Below are 14,436 nucleotides of genomic sequence, written 5' to 3'. Positions count from 1 at the left end.
TAGACAAATGAATGGGTAAAGGTCAGGCTGGGGGAATGGGTAGCTGCTAATGGGGACTCTTTGCAGCTGACAATGGGTTGTTTGTGTTAGCAACCCAGGTGAGGACTAGGCCTGATGGGTGGTGGTTGGGGTAAGGACATGGCAAAAGGTGCCTGAAGTCCTAAAATTGTTAAACTTGGTATTGAGTCCGTAGAGCTCCCAAGTGGAAAATGAGGTGCTCAGCTTCGCTGGAGCATTGCAGCAAGCCTGAAACAGAGATCCCTGGCCAGGGAACATGGTGGTGTGTTACAGTAGCAAGGAACTAAAAACTCAGGGTCATTTTTGCAATCAGAGCATAGGATTTTGGCACAGCAGTTGTAATTCATTTCTACGGTGTCAGGAAGACCATAATGTGAGCAGCGAAGACAGTAGACTAGATTGAGTGAAGTGCAAATAAATCATTGATTCAGCCGGAAGGTGTCTAGGGTCTTGGATAGCGAGGAGGGAGGGAAGTAAATGGATGGGTTTAAAACAATACTCTGGGTCAGAGTCCACACCCCTTTTCTGATACAGCAGTGGCACAGTGGTGAGAATACTCTGATGGAATGAGCATTGACTCACTGTAGCTGGATCAATGCCATCAAACAGCAAAGGGTCTAACAGTCATTCCAAAACATCCTTAAACCTAAAGAAACACTTCTAGCAGAACCAGGCAAGTGTAACTCTGTGGCTGACTGAGTGTAGAAAACCTGGAATGTGACGAGGCTGAGAAGGTAAGTGGCTCCTTCAAACTTTTATGAATGCTTAATTGTTCCCTTCTGCCTGTCATGCAGATTCATTGGATGCCCAGGTTGGTGATTCTGCTTTGTGAATACCACCAACCAGACCACAAAATCAGGAGACTGGCCCAATAAAATATCTTTCAGTAGAAAAAGGCCCATCAGTTAAAATGGAAGATGAAAATTATTTGAGTGTAATTGCTAATAATTTGCTATAATTCTGCTGTCGATTACAGCTGAATATACAGAAGTATTTCAGAAAGCATCACAGGAACATTTGAGTATAAATCATATAGTTCGGACTGAGCTCACACATTTCACTGGGGATGCCATATCTGCACTACTGTGTGCAAGCACTGATCATAAAAACAACATTGATTATTTAGAAAGGGTTCTTTCAGATCAGAGTGGCAAAGATGAAATTGAAATTTAGGCATCTAAATTATAAAATTAAAATAAAACCAAACTTCCTTGTGTGCCATTGTGTCACTTACATTTACAGAGAAATACTAATGTTTATAATCTTAAGGAGAAGCCCATTTAAAAAGTAGTCATACAGTCATATAATCATATGGCATGGAAACAGGCTCTTTGGTCCAAATCATCCATTCTAACCAAGTTTGCCAAACCAAACTAGTCCCACTTGTTTGCATTTGGTCTATATCCCTCCAAACCTTTCCTATTCATGAATTTATCCAAATATCTTTTAAACGTTGTAACTGTACCTGCATCTGCCAGTTTCTCAGGAAGTTCATTCCACACATGAACTACCCTCTGAGCAAAAAAATTGCCCCTCATTTGTTTTCTAAATTTTTCTCCTCTCACCTTAAAAATATGTCCCCTAGTTTTGAATTCCCCCATGCTAAGGAAACACCTTGCTATTCACCTTATTTAAGCCCCTCCTGATTTTATAAACCTCTATAAGATCACCCCTCAATCTCTGAGCTCCAGTGAGAAAAGTCCCTTTTTATAACTCATACCCCTCCAAACTTGGCAACATCCTGGTAAATCTTTTCTGAACTCTCTTCAATTCACTAATATCCCTCCTATAGCAGGGTAATCAGAACTGCACACGATACTCCAACAGTGGCTACACCAACATTGTGTACAACCTCAACCTGACGTTCCAACTCCTATTCTCAACGGTCTGAGTGATGGAGATAAGCATCGCAAATGTCTTCTCAACTACCCTGTCTACATGTGACACAACTTTCAAAGAATTACATATCTGATCTCTCTGTTTGACAATACCACCTAGCCCTATCATAAACCGTGTAAGTCCTGCCCTTGTTTGTTTTACCTAAATGGAATAACTCGCATTTATCCAAATTAAATTCCATCTACCACTCCTCAGCCTACTGGCCCATCTGATCAGGTCCCATTGTAATCTTAGATAACCTTCTTTACTGCCGACTATACAACCAATCTTGGCGTCAACCATAAACATGCTAACCATGCTTCCTATGTTTAATTGACAAGCTCTCTCTGAATCCCACATGACCTAACTTTACTAATCAGTCTATCATGCAAAACCTTATCAAAAGCTTTACTAAAGTCGGTGTAAAATAACTGTCTACTGCTCTAACATCATCAATTTGTTTGGTCACCTCCTCAAAAAACTCAATCAAGTTTATGAGACACAATTTCCCACGCACAAATCCTTGCCTACTATCCTGAATCAGTCCTTGCCTCTCCAAATGTATGTAAATCCTATCTCTCAGGATCATCTCCAACAATTTACCCACCACTGATGTCAGACTTGTTGGTCTATAGTGCCCAGGCTTCTCCTTATAGCCTTTCTTAAACATTGGCACATTAGCCACCCTCCAGTCTTCCAGTGCCTCACCCTTGGCTATAGATTATATAAATATCTCCGCTAGGTGTCCCCTAATTTCTTTCCTAAGTTCCCACAATGTCCTGGAATACACTTGATGGGTCCCGGAGATTTATCTACGTTTATGTTTTTTAGGACCTCCGCCTCTTCTGTCATGAGTACTGTTGGGACATCAGTACTGATTTTCCCAAATTCCCTAGTCTCCACATCTTTCTCCAAAGTAAAAGCTGACACAAGATACTCATCTAGCAACTCTCCTATTTCCTGTGGTTCCATCAACCACCTCATTAATGTTTAAGCAGCCCTATTGTCTCTCTAGTTGCTGTTTTGTTCTTAATGTACTTGTAGCATCTCTTAGGATTATCCTTTACCTTATCTACCAACGCTATCGTTTATCCCCTTTTTGGCCTCCTGATTTCCCTCTTGTGAAGGCCCTTCAACTCCTTGTACTCTTCAAGGGATTCACTTGATCTCAGTTGTCTATACCTAACATATGTCTCCTTCTTATTTTAGACTTGTTCCTCAATATCTTTATTCATTCATTGTTACCTGCTCTTGCCAGCCTTATATTTCATTCAAACCAACACACAATGCCTCTGAACTCACATTATCACACTCTTGAAAGCCTCTAATTTGCCAATTATCCTTTTCCTGCAAACTGAATACCTCAATCAACTTCTGAAAGTTTATGTCTCAGGCTGTCAAAATTTGCCTTACTCCAATTAAGAACTTTAACTTTTATATTAGGCTGGTCCTTTTCCACAACTATTTTAAAACTACTTTAAAGAATTATGATCACTAGTCCCAAAGTATTCCCCCACTAACATTAACAACACCTCATTTTCTGTGTGGGGACCATACAGCCTTCTGGACTCAATATTGAGTTCAATAATTTTAGGGCCTAAACTCTCTCATGTCCCAGACCCCCACCCCACACACGAGGCCTTGTTACCACATAGTCTGCCATTACACACATCCTGTTGTTAGTCATTAACAGTCCCCATTAACAATTATTCGCCTTCTGAACCTGATCATTAGCAACTCCTTTGTCTGTCCAACTGTCTTTCTCTCTCTTTGAGCTCTCTCCCTATTGTTTACTCCCTACCCCAACCCCCTCGCTATTTTCTGCAGATAAACTGACGATTTCCCGGCCACCTTCTGTTCTGAGGAAGGGTTACCGGACCCAAAACGTTAACTCTTTTCTCCTTCACAGGAACTTTGTTTTTCTTTCATCACTTGTCCTGCCCTTATTTCCTAAAAGATCAATTTTTGCTCCTTTTCTGTTAGCTACATTTACATATCAATAAAAAAAATTTATTGAACACATTTAACAAATTCCTCAGTTTCCAAGCCCTTTGCATTATGGTAGTCCCAGGCAATGTTTGGAAAGTTAAAATCCCCTACTATTACAACCCAGTTATTCTGACACATATCTGAGATCTCTCTACACGTCTGCTTCTCAGCTTCCTGCTGACTATTGGGGTGGGAGACGCTATCACACAATCCCATCAAAGTGATTGTCCCTTTCTTATTTCTGAGTTCCACCCACTGAATGATCTCTCAGAAGTATCCTCTCTGAGTACAGCAGTAATGTTTTCTCTAATGAAGAATGCCACTCCCCCCCTTTTCTTGCCTCCCTTTCTATCCTTCATATGGGATCTGAACCTCAGAACATTGAGTTCCCAGTCCTGTCTCTCCGTCATCTATGAGTCATAATAGCTCTGATGTTTCAGTCCCATACATGCCCTGAGTTCATCTGCTGTACTTGTAACACCTCTTGCACTGAAATACATGCAGTTTAATACTTCAGCGTTCCCTCATTCTCTGACTTGCTCTTGCCTGCCTTTTCTAATTAACTTGCTCTCTTTGACTTCAGAACCATCCTCAAATGCCTTCCTATTCTTACTACTACTGAGGATCTCTCCAACCTGCCTCCCCACTAGTTTAATGGTTCCCAAATAGAAAAAGCAAATCTCCCCACCTGAATATTGGTCCCTCTCCAGTTCAGGTGAAACCTGTCCATTTTTAACAGGACTCTTCTGTCCCAGAAGATAAGATCCCAATGATCCAAAATTCAAAAATCAAAGAAAAATAAAAGAAGAAGGCATGAAAAATGTAGCGATAATAACCGACACCAAGCAAAATGAGATGATCTTTATTTGTATGTGAAAAAAATAACAAACCCCTGTGGGTTACCATCCCAGGAAAACCACTAATGTTTTGGCAATCAATACAGTAGTTCTACAAAAGAATGAAGAGCTCAGTAAATATTGAGTAGAGGGTACATGGTGGACTGGAGCCTATGTTCAAGTACCATGTAACTTGTACATTAAGGAAAACACTAGTTAGGGATGACTGTAAGGCAAGACTTATATTCAGTACATTTTAAGTAAGTGCACACTTTATCACTTTAATTACACATATAGACAAAGACAAATACAGTGTATGTGTGTAAATTGTCAAATAAAATCAGGTCTAAAAATTCCAACCTAGTCTGGTTCCAGGATGTGGTGTATAATATAGTCACGCCCACGGGTAACGGTGATCCAAAATGCGTTGCGTAAATTCAATGCCACTGATCTTTCTTCTTGGTATTTACCTTTGAGCTTTGAATATTGAAAGACGGTATTAAATAGAGGATACAGTTCTAAAGGAGGTGCAGAAATGGAGGAATCCGGGTGCATATATGCACAGATCACTGAGGATGGCAGAGTAGGTTCAGAGAGCAATGAATAAGGCTTACAATCTCCTCAGCTTTATCACACAGACATGGAGAGTACCAAAGCAAGGAGTTGGTGTTGAACATTGGATAAGGATGCATATTAGGCCTCAGATGAAGTGTTGTGTATTGACTTAGGGACCACATTATGGGAAGTATTTGAACACATTGGAGAGCACCCAGAAGCAATTTACAAAAATGGATTCAGGATGAGAAATTTCAGTCACAAGGAGTAAAGAAGTTGGGGCTGTTCTCCTTGAAGGCTAAGAAGAGTTCTGACACAGGTTTTCAAAATCATGCGGAGACTAGATAGAGTGTATAGGGAGAAAAGTTCCCTCTTGTGAAAGGACAAAGAACCAAAAGGGACAGATTGAAAGTGATACGCAAACGAAGGAAATGCAAGCTAAGAAAAAAATCTGTTGATACAGTGAATAGCTAATGAATGGAATGCGCTGCTGGAATGTGTTGTGGGGGCAGTCTCACCTGAGGCATTCAAAAGGGTGTTGGAGGTTATTTGGATAGAAATCCTGTGGGAGGATATGGGGAGAAAGCAGGAAATTAGCAATACATAATGTTACTAATTTGAAGCAAAAATGGGTTGATTGGCCTCCTCCTGAGCTGTAATACCTCTGTGATGGATCTAAGTTACTGACACCAATATTTCAATACAGATGCTGATATTACTGCACCTTTAAGATACTTTGCTGACTTTTTTTGGTAAACACTAATGCTACAACATCATTGAAACATTGTCAGGACTCTCCCCTTCACCCTCCTTGTTTGAATGAACACTGATGTTGCTGTACTACATGCTGCTACAGCTGGATCCATGCACTGTGCCACTTCCATAGATCAAAGCCTGTTTAACTGTTGCTTCAATGGGCTCATGGCTTATGGTTACCTGGTTTATGTGTCTGTGCTGTACTCTTGCTCTACCTAGCTACCATGCCCTTGTTGTGAATCTCTATCTTTACCTTACCTGTCAGTAACTCTCCCTCTCTCTCAGAGTCCTGTCAGCTCTTTTTAAATTCTGATATACAGAATACTGATTGCAGCTCTATAATAATGCTTTCATTCTCCTCTCCTTTGAGCCCTGATTGCATATAACTCCCAATATCATTGTTGCAGCATCATATACAAAATTGTCCATTACACTCCTGGGTTCACTTCTGGAGATAACATTTTCAACAGACAGCTGTCCTGCTATGTTTGTGACCCTCAATTCTGAAGCAATGTGGGACCTGAAATCACACACACACACACACACACACACACACACACACACACACACACACACACACACACACACACACACACACACACACACACACACACACACACAATTTGTTAGAACATAGAACATAGAACATAGAACAGTACAGCACAGAACAGGCCCTTCAGCCCACAATGTTGTGCCGACCATTGATCCTCATGTATGCACCCTCAAATTTCTGTGACCATATACATGTCCAGCAGTCTCTTAAATGACCCCAATGACCTTGCTTCCACAACTGCTGCTGGCAACGCATTCCATGCTCTCACAACTCTCTGCGTAAAGAACCTGCCTCTGACATCCCCTCTATACTTTCCACCAACCAGCTTAAAACTATGACCCCTCGTGCTAGCCATTTCTGCCCTGGGAAATAGTCTCTGGCTATCAACTCTATCTATGCCTCTCATTATCTTGTATACCTCAATTAGGTCCCCTCTCCTCCTCCTTTTCTCCAATGAAAAGAGACCGAGCTCAGTCAACCTCTCTTCATAAGATAAGCCCTCCAGTCCAGGCAGCATCCTGGTAAACCTCCTCTGAACCCTCTCCAAAGCATCCACATCTTTCCTATAATAGGGCGCCCAGAACTGGACGCAGTATTCCAAGTGCGGTCTAACCAAAGTTTTATAGAGCTGCAACAAGATCTCACGACTCTTAAACTCAATCCCCCTGTTAATGAAAGCCAAAACACCATATGCTTTCTTAACAACCCTGTCCACTTGGGTGGCCATTTTAAGGGATCTATGTATCTGCACACCAAGATCCCTCTGTTCCTCCACGCTGCCAAGAATCCTATCCTTAATCCTGTACTCAGCTTTCAAATTCGACCTTCCAAAATGCATCACCTCGCATTTATCCAGGTTGAACTCCATCTGCCACCTCTCAGCCCATCTCTGCATCCTGTCAATGTCCCGCTGCAGCCTACAACAGCCCTCTACACTGTCAACGACACCTCCGACCTTTGTGTCGTCTGCAAACTTGCTGACCCATCCTTCAATTCCCTCGTCCAAGTCATTAATAAAAATTACAAACAGTAGAGGCCCAAGGACAGAGCCCTGTGGAACCCCACTCACCACTGACTTCCAGGCAGAATATTTTCCTTCTACTACCACTCGCTGTCTTCTGTTGGCCAGCCAATTCTGTATCCAAGCAGCTAAGTTCCCCTGTATCCCATTCCTCCTGACCTTCTGAATGAGCCTTCCATGGGGAACCTTATCAAATGCCTTACTGAAGTCCATATACACCACATCCACAGCTCGACCCTCATCAACCTTTCTAGTCACATCCTCAAAAAACTCGATAAGGTTTGTAAGGCATGACCTACCCCTCACAAAGCCGTGTTGACTGTATTTGATCAAGCCATGCTCTTCCAGATGGTCATAAATCTTATCCCTCAGAATCCTTTCTAACACCTTGCAGACGACAGACGTGAAACTTACCGGTCTATAATTGCTGGGGATTTCCCGATTTCCTTTCTTGAAGAGAGGAATTACATTTGCCTCTCTCCAGTCCTCAGGTACGACTCCAGTGGAGAGCGAGGATGCAAAGATCTTCGCAAGTGGCGAAGCAATTGCATTTCTCGCTTCCCAAAGCAGCCGAGGACAAATCTGATCCGGGCCTGGCGACTTGTCAATCTTAATGTTTGACAAAATTTTCAGCACATCAGCTTCGTCTATCTCTATCCATTCCAGCATGCACACCTGCTCTTCAAAGGTTTCATTCACTACAAAGTTGGTTTCTTTCGTAAAGACAGAAGCAAAAAACTCATTTAGGGCTTCCCCTACCTCCTCAGGCTCCACACACAAGTTCCCTATGCTATCCCTGATCGGCCCTACTCTTTCTTTGACCATTCTCTTATTCCTCACGTAAGTGTAAAATGCCTTTGTGTTTTCCCGGATTCCTTCTGCCAAGCCTTTCTCGTGCCCCCTCCTGGCTCTCCTCAGACCATTTTTGAGCTCCTTCCTTGCCTGCATGTAATCCTCTCTAGCTGAACTTGACCCTAGCTTCCTCCACCTTATGTAAGCTACCTTCTTCCTTTTCACTAGAAGCTCCACCGCCCTCGTCATCCAAGGTTCCTTAATCTTACCCCTTCTTGCCTGTCTCAGAGGGACATATTTACTCATCACTCCCAACAACTGTTCCTTAAACCATCTCCACATGTCTATAGTTCCCTTACCATGGAACAACTGCTCCCAGTCCATGCTTCCTAACTCATGTCTAATCGCATCATAGTTTCCTCTTCCCCAATTAAATATCCTCCCATTCTGCCTCATCCTCTCCTTCTCCATAGCTATGTAAAATGTGAGGCAGTTATGGTCACTATCACCAAAATGCTCTCCCACCACAAGATCTGATACCTGCCCCGGCTCGTTTCCGAGCACCAAGTCTAGAATGGCCTCTCCCCTCGTCGGCCTGTCAACGTACTGCGTTAGGAAACCCTCCTGAACACACCTTACAAAAACAGCTCCATTCAAATCTTCTGCTCGAAGGAGGTTCCAATCAATATTAGGAAAGTTAAAGTCACCCATTACAACAACCCTACTGCGTCCACACTTTTCCAAGTTATTTGTGATGTTCTCAATAAAGCTTCAGCAAAAGCTTCAGTGAGCTGGACTACCAACACAATAAAACGGCATGGAAATGTATGGCAGATCAGGAAAGCAAGGGAGATTACTGATGGTACCCAGCCCTAGGTAAGACTTGGACATTTTGAGTGTGAAAGTATTGAGGACCCGGGGCAGGGGCCATGGGATTGCAGGCCAAATGGAGTCAATGAAAGAAGGCGTGATATCTTCACTCCAATGCACAGAGGGCACTGCTGACTGATGTATCCCTCGATCTTTCTTGCCTTTTCTTGCCTTGGAATCAGCCTCTGACCCACCTACCACTGCCTACGTTACCTGTGACTTTCCCTCTGAGGTCTGTGGCCTGCAGTGATTTCCGGAATCTGTAGTCAATGTGTCTGCAAGTCAATCAGAGTGCACAGAACCTTCCAACAGCTTAAAAGGAGCATTAGCCTCTGCCCAGCATTTTATGCTTGTGTAAGAGAACTAAGGCACTTCACCACACAATGGGCAATTAAGGTCCTAAACAAGCCCAAAGGTAATGGGGGGAAATTATCCCTGCACACCCAAGATATGCCAAATGGGGAATGGTAAGATTTAAGAGCAGGAGTAATACATTGGGGCCTTCAAGCCTGCTATGCAATTTAATAAGGTCAAGACTGACTTGATTTTGGTGTTAACTCCACCAATTTGTCTTCACCACCTTATCTGTCAAGAATCTATCCAATTCAGCCTCTGTTGTTTTTTGGAAGACAGTGCTGCAGACTAATGACCCTCAGAGAAAATAAACTACTACTCAGCTCCATCTTAAAAGGGGGAACTCCTCATCTTTCAAATATCATAGAATGCCTACAGTGTGGAAACAGGCCCTTTGGCCCAACAAGTCCACACAGACCCATGGAGCATCTGACCCAGACCCATCCCCCTGTAACCCACCTAAGCTACACCTCCCTGAACACTACAGGCAATTTAGCATGGCCGATCCACCTCGGCTGCTCATCTTTGGACTGTGGGAGGCAACCCACACAGACACAGGGAGAATGTGCAAACTTCACATACACAGTTGCCTGAGGGTGGAATTAAACCTGGGTCCCTAGCACTGTAAGGCTGCAACTCTAACCTCTGAGCCACCATGCCACCCTAAACATGCAACCTATTTCTAGCCTGCCCTGAAAGAAGAACATCCTCCCAGTATTCACCCCATCAAATTCTGTCCAGATTTTACATATTTCAATTTGATCACCTCTCATTCTTCTCAGTTCTAATGGGTATATAATCATTGTGCACAATATTCTTTTAAAGAGATCAAAGCTGGACAAAGTATTCCTGATGTAAGTCTGTATTTTACATTCCACCCTTGGATGAACTTTGTTTCTGGTGTAACAAAGTAGCATAGGTAGAATGGCCAACCCACCACCTTCTCGTCACCTCGATATAGGGCTTACCCCTATAATATCCTGGATGGACATATGCCAAATTGATCACTTGCTTCATTGGCTCAACTAACTGACTAATTAGAAGTCAAATAGGCTTTTAGCAAACCTGCTAACCTGAATAATGTGCTGCCATTCCAAAATACAGTTTGCACAGGCAGTTAGTGGGAGTAAGCTGGTTGGTTTATAATAGCACCCATTGATAAACATAGATGGCGGATGTGCTCATTTGTTGGGGGGATGGCAGATATCAAGTGCACTCCCTTCAGTATGTCATAATTGCCTTCCTTCTGCAATGCTTGCCAACAGAACCTGCATACCCTCACACATCCTCTCCCACCTTTCTGGGCTCTAGGATCCCTCCCCACACTAAAATTCCAAGATGCACCATTTTGGAACATCCATGACCCTTTAATTTTTGTTCTGATGTGGATGTCACTGTTGGCTGGCCCACCATTTATTTTCCTACCCACAATTTACCTAAGGAAGGGAATTCTATGATTTTGCCCTATGACCGTGAAGGAACTGCAATATATTTCCAAACTGGGATGGTGAATGGCTTGGAGTGGAACTTGCAGGGGATGGTGTTCCCATGTTTCAGTTGCCCTTGTCTTTTTCAATGGAAGAAGTCTTGGGTTTGGAAGATGTTCTCTCAGGAACTTCAGTGAATTTCTGCAGTGTATCTTGTAGATAGTACACACAGCTCCTACTGAGCGCTGATGGTGGAGGGAGTGGATGGTGAGGATGTTTTACCAATTAAGTAGGTTGCTTTGTCCTTAATAACGTTAGAGTTTCACAGCATGAAAACAGACCCTTCGATCCGACTCATTCATGCTGATCAGATGTGTTAAACTGATCTAGTCGTATTTGCAAGCATTTACCCCATATCCCACTAAACCCTTCCTGTTCTTTGAGTCATAGAGTCATACAGCAAAGAAACAGACCCTTCGGTCCAACCTGTCCATGACGCACATAATCCAAAATAAACTAGTCTGACCTGCCTGTTGCTGGCCCATATCACTCCAAATCTTTCCTATTCACATAATTACCCAAATGTCCTTTAAACATTGTAATTGTACTCACATCCACCACTTCCTCAGGAAGTTCATTCCACGTGCGAACCACCCTCTGTAGAAAATTTGCCCCTCATGTCTTTTTTAAATGTCTCTCCTCTCACCTTAAAAATGTGCCCCCTCATCATGAACTCCCCCATCCTAGGGAAAAGGCAATGACCATTAACTCTATCTATATCTCTTATTATTTTATAAACTTCTATAAGGCTACCTCTCAATCTCCTAGGCTCTAGTGAAAAAAGTCCCAACCTATCCATCCTTCCTTTATAACTCAAACCTTCCATACCCAGCAACATCCTGGCAAACATTTTTTCTGAACCCTCTCAATCTTAATAATATCCTTCTCATAAGTGGGCAACCAGAACCGGGCACAGCACTCCAGAGGAGGCCTCACCAATGTCCCGTACAATCTCAATATGAATTCCTAACTCCTACACTCAAAGGGTTCAGCAACAAAGGCAACTGCGCCAAATGGCTTTGTAACCGCTCTGTGAGTGCTGTTAGAGCTACAGGCAGAGGCAGTGGAAAGTGTTCCATCACAGTCCTGACATCTGTCTTGTAGCTGGTGGCCAGGTTTTAGAGAGGCAGGAGTGGAGTTATTCGCTGCAGGATTACAGGCTTCTGACTTGCTGTTATATCCATTGGTATTTAGAAGGCTTGTCTGATATAATTTCTGGTCCATGATCACCTGCAGGCTATTGATAGTGATGGTAGTGCCATTGAATGTCAAGATGTGGAGATGCCAGTGTTGGACTGGGATGGATAAAGTCAAAACTTACACAACATCAGGGTACAGTCCAGCAGGTTTATTTGAAATCACAAGCTTTTGGAGCACAGCTCCTTTGTGAGATGCAGTGAGAGGAGAGCACACAAACACCGAGTTTATAGGCAGAAAGATGAAGGGCAGGGAGAGCAAAGGATCAAACAACTGAGTGAACAATCCTCCTTTGGGAGGGAAAGGGGAAGAGACAGAGAGTGCAATCTGTCCCAATGCCTTTCCCCAAAGTAAAATGCAACTTTGGTCTCACAAAGACCCTAAACAACCATGGTGCAGTTTCCACCCTACGTTTAGACTCCATTCCATTGTGAAAAGCATTATCATTCCATTTGCCTTTGTATCCACTTGCTGTACCTACATATTAACATTGTGATCCATGTAACAGGACACCCAAACCCAGCTCTACCATAACATTCTGAAATCTCGCTCCATTTAGACAATCTGCTGCTTTTCCTGTCCCTCCTGCCAAAATGGATAATTTTACATATCACCACATTACCTTCCATCTCTTAAATTTTTGCATGATCAATTAACATATTGATTTCTCTTTGTAGATTCTATGCCACATCTTGACAACTTACTTTCCCTTCTATCTTGGTATCATCAGAAATCTTGGGTACGATATATCCAGTCCCTTCATCCTATTTGTTGATGTGGATTGTAAATAGTTGACACCTGACCAATCCTTGTGAAACTCAACTAGTTACAGTTTGCCAATCCAAAGTGACCCTCTTTCATCTCTACGCTCTGCTCTTGTTTGCTAAGAAATCCTTAATGCACGACATTACCTCCTACACAAGCTCTTAACTTGAGTAGCAACCTTTGATGTGACACCTAGTATGTAGTTGTGTGTCCCTACTGTGATGAATGTCATGCGTTACAATGATACATACTCTGCCAACTATATTAAACAATGGAAATTGTCTCCTTGCATCTATGTGAACTGTACTCCCTACCAGCTGTGACAACTGTATCTCTGCATCAACTATGTTATTAACATTTCCCTGCTGTTGGTGTCAATGATAACCCGCAATCCAATCCAGCTACATAATCACAAACAAGGCATTCCAGTCGTGCCAGCTGTGATTCCGCACCATGCTTTCTGTCAGCTATTATTCACACTGAATAGTTAAAAAATACCTTAAAACATTACTTGGCATTCCATTATGAGTCTTCAATTAACATAGTTAGGTCAAAATACTAAATTACACTGGAACAAGGCTCATATAACGTAAACACAGGAAATATTTGTTGGTTGTGAAATCACTGCCTTAAAAGCCTATTTTTTTATTTTCAAGGCAGATTACAATTCTCTTCTCAGTTGTGTAATAAAGCACCATAAATATTAATTAACAGAAATATTTGTAAAAGCACTTGGAACACTGGAAGCAACATATCAAATGCTAGCTGGATGCAATGATTAAACATATTTAGACAACAGGGTTAGAGATAAAATGCATTGGCCTAAAAGACTGAGAAATAGGAACAGGAGTAATCCATTTGGCCCCTGGAGCCTGCTCTATCATTCAATGGGATCATGGCTAATCCAGTACTCCTCACATCAACTTTCCCCTTAGCCCCATAATATTTGATTACCCAACTGATCTATCTCAGCCTTAAATATACACAAGGACTCTGCCCCCACTGCTGTCTGTGGCAGAGTTCCAAACACACTCAACCCTCAGAGAAGAAATTCCTCCGCATCTCATTCTTGAATTGACCCCTTTATTCTGAGACGATGTCCTCTGGTCCTAGATTCTCCCCTGAGGGGATACCATCCTCTCATCACTTACCCTGTCAAGCCCCTTTAAGAATCCCATATGATTCAATGGGCTCACTTCTCATTCTAAATTATAATGACTCCAAACCTGGTTAACCTTTGCTCATAAGACATATCCTTCACGACCAGGGATCATTCTAGCGAACCTTGTCTGAATTGCCTCCAAATGAAATGGTATCTTTCCTTAAATAAGGCAACCAAAACTGTTGACAGTTCTCCATCACCTT

This window comes from Stegostoma tigrinum, chromosome 4 (genome assembly GCF_030684315.1).
Source record: "Stegostoma tigrinum isolate sSteTig4 chromosome 4, sSteTig4.hap1, whole genome shotgun sequence".
Taxonomy (NCBI): domain Eukaryota; kingdom Metazoa; phylum Chordata; class Chondrichthyes; order Orectolobiformes; family Stegostomatidae; genus Stegostoma; species Stegostoma tigrinum.
Note: the sequence above shows the minus strand (reverse complement) of the source record.